This window comes from Ursus arctos, unplaced genomic scaffold (assembly GCF_023065955.2).
Source record: "Ursus arctos isolate Adak ecotype North America unplaced genomic scaffold, UrsArc2.0 scaffold_11, whole genome shotgun sequence".
NCBI lineage: Eukaryota > Metazoa > Chordata > Mammalia > Carnivora > Ursidae > Ursus > Ursus arctos.
This window is the reverse complement of record NW_026622775.1, coordinates 10025021-10031020: the sequence shown is the minus strand read 5'-3', so window position 1 is coordinate 10031020 and position 6000 is coordinate 10025021.

Here is a 6000-nt window from a genome sequence, read left to right as displayed (position 1 = left end):
AGGAGAAGCCCATGCAAAAACTCTTTAAATGTAGTACATCTAAGAGGAAACGCTTGATTCTCCTTCCTGGAACTCATCCATTCCCTGATCCACATACAGACCAAATGTATTCTTCCTTATTTACCCATTTTTATAAATGGTAGTCGTCTATAACATGAGAATGTTGGGAGTACCTATTTCACTGGGTTATTCTGAAGATTAAATAAATTTATGTGTAAAATTACTTAGCATGCTCTTATTATTATAATTATTCAATATGTATTTAGAGACTTTTCATTTTGGTGTTTTATTGTTTTGCTAAAATTTTCAAATGGTTAGTCTGTTGTTTGTGCCTTCTCTGCTTTGATATACTAAGTGTTTCCTGGTATCATTGTTATTCTTTATCTTTGCTATTACTTTTTAGGTTTAGTTGCCGTAGTTATCGATTATGGCTTTTATGATTATAATATACACACATATGCCCACAAACACCCATATGTTTTAGATTTCTTTGTTTTTCAGTTTTAGCCAATTTTATTAACTGTTTTTCATTGAAAAAATCTTGTAAACCCTATTTTAGAAAGAAAAGGGCCCTATTTATAGCAATTTTTTAAAATTTTAACTTTTATTATTGTTACATGGTTTCTAGCATCAAGTTGTAATATTGCTCTATCACATATAGAGTGCCATGTGCTGATTTTCCCTCTGTCTCTCATATTGTCAATGTCTTCTTATATTTTTAAAATTTTTTGCTTTATACCATAATCCTTTGTACATAGCAGTTGTGGATTTAACTTCTTTCATTATAAAATTAGCCTATTGATCCCAGTGATTAGTATTTCTTTGAGTTATGTTGTTTTCTGATATTAATTTTATCATAATAGTAATTTTTTCTCTTTGAATATTTCCATTTCATATTTTTAAACTTTCTTGAGTCTTATTTCTCTCTAAAAGGTAAATTTTAAATTCAACTTTAATAGAAAAAAATTTGAATTGTAATACTAAAATCTCAGATATGTATTTCTATCCCTATGTTGTAGGTTTTCTTCCTTTCCTTATGCTTGTTAGATTTTTACTTTGTTTGCTTGTGCTTATTATAAGGAATCTGCCTGTTTGCCTTTATACATGCAAAGCAAGGAGTAATTTTTTCCTCCTAGGGAACAATTGGCAATGTTTGGGACACTTTTGGTTAGCATATCTCAGAGAGGATAAATTTTGCCACTGTCTTCTAGTGGGCAGAGATTAAGGATGCTGTCAAACATGCTGTAATGCACAGGACAGGCTATCACACAAACAAGTGTACAGACTCAAATGTCAATAGTGCTAAGGTTGAAAATCTTGCTTTATCTATTTACACACATTATTTCAGATTCCTCATGACCTAGTGAAAACACCAATATTCAAAGATTTAAGTTTTATTTTTAATTACATTAGAAGTCATCTTTTAATTAATCAGCTATATATTTGTACTTTTATTCTTCAATTAGTGTAATTTCAAAGATAGTTTTCCAAGGTGCCTGATCACAATCATACTTTATAGATTTTCTTAATTTGTTCTGAAATTTTAATATGTATTTTTAGTTTTGAATTTTATTAAATTGTAAGTTATCTTGAGAATTGCTTATTATTTAACTATCAATTAATAAATATTTCTATGTTTATAGTATTAAAAAGGGGGCTAACAGCTTGAGAATCAATGACTTGGAGTGACACTGTGTGTTTCCCCTGCCCAAGAATCTCATTCTTTGCAAAACAAACAAACTACAACAAGAACAAAAAAGGTGCTTTAAAGCACTTTTTATCTCTTTAACCATACCTGGCATATTTAAAAATCACATTCGTTCATTCTGTAATATTTACAGGTTCTATGACTCTTTTTCCTATTTTTACCTTCAACCTTCCCTTCCCCAACCATACAAGCCAAACACACACACACACACACACACACACACACACACACACACACACAGGAGTGAACATTTTCTCAAGTCCTACATATCCCAGGACGAAGAACATTAAGACCCATTCCCCTTTACATTTGTTCTACTTGGTCTCTAGGAGTTACGGGTTTTGAGTGGATACAGAAAAAAAATCAGAAGGGAATTCAAGAGAAAGAAAAAACAATCTGTCTCAGAAAGTCATTTCTGCACAGTGAAAGTGAGAGTGAGCTTTCCAGGATTTGTTGTTACTGCCCACTCTGCTGCACACATTACTCTATTTATATTAGCCTTGAATGTGTTCTTATTATAGCCCCATCACTCTTGTGATTAGTATAAGTTTCTTAAGATTGACAAATATTTCACCCTTGCCCTTACTTTAACAGGTTGTTGCAACTCTTTGTTCTTTTTAAAATTCCATGTTTATTTTAATGGGACTCGAGGAGGTTGTATGCAAGTCCAGCACTATCTCTTTACCAAAATATCTTACACAATTTTTTTTCCAAATTGACCCATCTATCTTCTATGAAAATGACTTTAGGATCATTTGTGTGTGTAGAGAGGCCTCATTTTTTGATTTTTCTGACTTTTAGATTCCTTATTCTTTTCAGGCTGCCAAGATGAACTGAATTCCAGTGATATCCCTGAAAAGAACTAAGAAGTCAATAATATTTATGCCAATGCACAGATAGCCTTGATTTCATGGATATTCTTTGTGTTGCTGCCTTGACAATATGCTCTATGAAGGTAGCTTTATCTGAGTCCAAATTGTCATTCTGGCTAATCTTCAAACCATGACAGGCTGCATAGTGGATTCACCCTTTTCATACAATTCCAAGTACATTATTCATATTATATTCTTGTTGTACAAATATGTGCTTTAAATATATTAAATTATATAGCATGTTAGAGGTATAGAGAAAAATCAAGCAAGAGAGGATGAAGATGGGTAAAAGTAGGACCTGAATTTTAGTCAGAATACTCAGGGACGTTCTCACTGAGAAGCTAACATGAGCAAAAGCTGAAAGAATGCTGGAGAAAATGATTTTTTTAAAGATTTTATTTATTTGAGAGAGAGTGTGAGTGGGAGGGAGAGGGAGAAAGCATCTGAAGCAGATTCCATGCTTAGCTCAGAGCTGGATGCAGGGCTTGATCCCACAACCACAAAATCATGACCTGAACCCAAACCAAGAGGTAGATTCTTAACTGACTGAGCCACCCATGTGCCTGAAGAAAGGGATTTTTAATATAAAAATAGCATAAATCTAAACTCATACAGTAAACCTATTTATAATCTTATCAGACTCAAAATCCCCATTACTCCTTTGTATGTCAAATGTTATGCCAATTATAGTAGATTATATTTCATTATTAACATTTATCATTTAACTTGAGATTTTAGAGTCCAGAAGAATTTAGAGATACCCTAGTCTGATTTTCCAATTTCACTACAAGGCAAATTGAAACCAGGGAAAGGAGAGTGCTCTGGCTAAGTTCTCAGACTGTTAGTACTGGATGGAACTAAATCTAAGGCTTTTCATATCTCGTGACCCCATATATTTTCCACTATGCAGACACTTTGTTTTCAAGTTGTCATTAGAAAACATACATGAAAATTAAAATTAACCAATTAATCAATAGCGAGATATATTTATATATATACATGTATATATATACACATATATTTTTGAAGTATATAAGTAGGTAATGGTCCCAGGTACTTGGAAATATATGGTGAGTATAAACTTATTATTCATAACTACAAAAAACTACTATTCTCTTATACTATCTACACTAACATAAAGCTTACCACTATATTCTCATTCTCTAGACTTAACAAATGTGCTTTTTTTTCCCCTCTAAAAATGACTTTAAATTCTTTACCAGATTATACTGAATTTGCCTCTCAAAATAATCCTGGGGGGTTCCCTGGTTATTCCTAATAGTTTCCTAAAGTTTCCACCTGTCTATATCCATGGAACAGCCTACAGTGGGAAGGAAGATTAAATGAACTGTAAACTGAGGACATTGTTAGAAGAAATTGCAACTTAAATGCAATTTAGAGACCCTTGGCTATTCTTGACCCTGCTACTCCCTTTCTTCTTCTTCTTTTTTTTTTTTTATTTTCACGTTTGAACAATTTGTACTAAAATATTAACTATTCATTATCCGAACCGTTTATTTAAAAGATGACTATAGCTCATATCCCTTCCCCAACTATGAAAGGTTGGCCAACACTGATTTAATCCAGCTTCTGTTCAGGTATTAGAACAATCTTCTAATGCTATTTTATTGAGTCATTCTTTACAAAAGGACAAATAATGTCTCTTCACCTTTTTCCTTCACTTTTATCATATAATATAAAAGTGAATTTGTGCTCAAACTTTTCATCCACATGCTTTCCTCCTCACAGCTTCACCTCACAACATCTATTTCAATACTACTTCACCTGAATATGACGTGTTCACCATGTTCATTTACTCTTTTCAGAATGCAATACAGTGATGGTGACTGTTGAAGAAATGGAGATTCCTAATCTTTTCAGCTTATATTTGCTGATGTAGCCCTTTCTTTTGTATTTATGCCTCACCATAGTGTTTTCTTGATTCATTTCCTCTATGATTTAGTCTGTAGACAGCATACTTTTCTGTTTTGTACATCTTCTTTTCCTCCTCAATTTCTCTGTGTCTTTTGCACTCTCATTTAGATCTCTGAATCACATGTGCCTTTTATCAGTGAGCACATCCTGCTGTATTTGTTATTTCTATATCTTGTCTTTGGCTAACATAGGTTAAAATGACCTTATTAGAGCGGTGCCTGGGTGGCTCAGTTGGTTAAATGTCCAACTCTATTTCAGCTCAGGTCATGATCTCAGGGCTGTGGGAACCAGCCCCATATCAAACTCCTTACTGGGCATGGAGCCTGCTTAAGATTCTCTCTCTCCCTCTCTCTCTCCTCCCCTCTAAAAAAAAAATGACCTTATTAGAGGAAAGCTAAGTAATGAGAGTTAGCAATCCCTGGTGATTAGGAGCCTTGTATGGTAACTAACAATGTGGTTCTGAACATACCATTACATTGTAAACATAAGAGATGTGGGAAAAATCCTTGAGATTAAAATTAATAAATATCATTTTTATATTATAGACACTTTATTTAAGAACTAATTGTATAAGAAAGACAATGATAAACAACTTCTAGTGTTCTAACTAGACACAATATTGCACTGCTACTTGATGAAACAACTATAATTATATACACCCCCAATATTAGATTCAGGAATATCAAATTCTAGCACATATTTCATTATTAGCTTTACAACTATTTAACAGACATCTGATGGATTATGATACTCTTTCTCTTAATGTAGCCTGAGTGCCTTCTATCCTTATCCTCATAGCAACTACCAGTTGATCTGTTTGGAGACATGAAATAGAATGTATTCACAATGAAATAAAATATAATATATATGTTAAAATAATTTAAAAATAAAACTTAAAATAATATATAATAAAATATAATAAAATTGGACATATTATCTCTATCTGTGAGTCTCTCACATTCTACAGAATGAATACAAATCTTTGACTTCACATACCTATTTTCTTTTATTTATAGTGATTCTGTTTCTGTGACTTAATTTCTGTTAATTTAAACTTCAGTCCTAAATCCTGGGATATAATAAAGGCCATGGTACTTTTTATGTTAGGATACTATATAATGTTAATGATTTGAGAGGTGAATTTTACAATACTAAGAAGAGAATAATTTCTTAATACATAATTCTCTAGTAAAAATGTTCTTTGATTATTTTTTTCTGGCACCTATTTGGGGAACATTTCCAAAGCAATGCTGCGTAGGTTGGCTGGTCAATTTAACAATGTAATAATCCAGAAGTTCAAATGTCTTCTATGAACAAATAAACCTCTGTTTATAAAAATAACTCTAATAGCTATAGTAACAAATTGTCTATATGCCCTTTAAATTAAGTTTCAATGCACAACAGCCCATTTAATATTTATTAAATAAAAGGAGAGGCATCCAAATTTTTGACCCTTTAAATCTAATAGGCTTTGCCATTGAAGTA